This window comes from Triplophysa rosa, linkage group LG22 (genome assembly GCF_024868665.1).
Source record: "Triplophysa rosa linkage group LG22, Trosa_1v2, whole genome shotgun sequence".
Lineage (NCBI taxonomy): Eukaryota > Metazoa > Chordata > Actinopteri > Cypriniformes > Nemacheilidae > Triplophysa > Triplophysa rosa.
In genome coordinates this window covers 16,653,532-16,655,903 of record NC_079911.1, presented here as the reverse complement: position 1 = coordinate 16,655,903, position 2,372 = coordinate 16,653,532, and positions in this window count along the sequence as shown.

Genomic DNA, 2,372 nt, shown 5'->3' with positions numbered 1-2,372 from the left:
TTTTGTGTTGAAAATAACCCAACTTTTTTTATTTAATGTATTCCCCGTTGAAAAAAACTGCATATGCTGGTTAGGTTTTGAAGCATGGTAGCTTGTTTGTGCTGGTTTAAGCTGGTCCTAAACTGATCATGTGCTGGTTTAAGCTGGTCCTGAGCTGGTTTAGGACCAGTTTAAGGACCAGTTCAAACCAGCTACCACGCTTCAAAACCTACCTAACCAGCATATGCTGTTTTTTCAACAGGGAATTAACATAACTTTCACATTAATGTTAAGTAGAAAAAGGTCTAACATTAAATTATTTTTAAAAAATTCATCCGCTTTCTATTATATTATATAAACATTTAAAATAAATATTTCTTTTGGTTTTAAAAAGGCAGTAATACCTGTAGCTTTAAAAATGTGGCTATTGGTTAATACAAATTAGGTGAATTGAATAGGAAAATTACTTCAGAGGCAGAACGTGGTTTTACATTTTAAAGGATTAAAAAGATTTACATTGGTTTCTTCTGAATATTTTCACCACTGACAAACGTGCACAATAAGAGATCGTGTAAATATGATTGATTTGGATTTCATCGTGACCTTAAACTCTAGAAAACTAAGCCAACGCGCATACACACAGCTCTGATACTTCAAAACACTGTGATGTCTTTCAGAATCCTAAGAAAGGACATCATAACATTCTCAACAGATTAATGAATAACATGCATGCTTTTACTTTACTTCTTATCTGCAGCATTAAAAAGTGACATCTAGCAAAACGAGGATACGCGTGTTTCATCCTGACCTCATAAGCGGGACCTACGCTTGTCAGCCAGAAGAGCATTCTGGGAACTCTGAATAATAAGTGCTAAGTCCTGATCAATGGGAGCCACCGCACTGTTAGTAGCTAAATCAATACAGTTTTCTTTCCTATTACAAAAGACTGCCTTGTTCCAAATGAGCTCTGAAACAGAGTTGCTTGGTAAAGCTGTCGAAGTGGAGGGAAACTGTAGAAGTTTGGCTTAATAAAGAGATCATTGACCTCTTTTACTTTTGGCAGAATGCAGATCAGGTCAATTCAGTGTACGTTGACTGTTGCTACAGCATATTGATGTTAAAAATCGATTGACTTTTATGGTCGATTATAAGCAGCTGTCGGTATGTAGGTCAAGAGAATGTGACCAATGAGCGCCAGAGACTATAAGACCTTTTATAGACTAAAACGTTTACAGGAGCAATTTGTAGAATTTAGCGGCTTCTTTTGGTGACTAAGGGCTCACTCCACCCCTTCTTTTCAGAGCACTATGGCGGCTCTCACAGGACTAAGATGTCGTCGCGCGTTTTTGCCAAAGGAGATAATGTGTTTACAAAATGTGCTCTGTAGAGCAATTTGTCAAGAAACAACATGGCGAATTTCTATCTTTCTATGTAGATGGAAATTACTCATTGTAAGGTAATAAAAACATAACGCTTCATTTTGTCAGGTCTTTATATACCTCTGAACACATAGCTATGTGTATTATATTGCATTTCTGTCAATAGATCATCCAAAAAATGAACTGGACCTTTAATGAAAGATTATGAAAACAAAAACGTCATTTCTCTTTAAAATGACGTGCATGGACATTTGTTGTAAGAGCAAATAGTGGGTTTTTTTATTTCAGGTTGTCTTTTTAAAGGCAAAATGTTAGAATAATATTTTTAGATTCTGCAAGCTCCTCTCGCTTCTCCCGTCTAAATCAAAGGAAATATCAGCGTGTCAGCGAGCTCGTGAATCAAACAGCATTCAGAGAGTTCATCTCGCCCTGAGAGGCCGTTCTCCAGCTGAGCGACCTTTAACGTACGCCCCTCGATGAACCTGGATCAGTTTTCCCGGAGGACATCCATCAGGAGTCTGTGTACAGTGAGTTTATAAGGCTGAGATGAGAACGGCTGTCAGCGGGGTCAGACAATACCAGACAATTCAGTAGAATCAATAGTTAAACCTCTTGAAAGGCCTTGAAAATGTAAACTGTCCGCTATGACATCTCCATTTATCTCGCAGCCCGATCGCAAACCCCGCTGCGGCTCTCTCTCTTTCACGCTCTTCCGTACATCTATTGTTCATCTGGGCTTCCTCTCAAAGCAGCACCTCATCGTGCCAAAACGCTTGCGCTAATAAGACTCATAGCTTTTCTCCGTGATTGTGTGTGACAGCTTGGTCAGGATTTAGCCACACTTTCACCCCGCTAAGGCGAACGGAGTGCCCGCGGTGCCCCGCGGTCGCTCTTCTGACACTCCCGAATGGAGCCGGGCCCGAGAAGTGCCTGGATTGGGCACAGCCAGCCTCACGTGCCCCGGGTCTGGCTCATTCTGTTTGTTCAGCAGACATTTTAACCTTCGTAAGAACA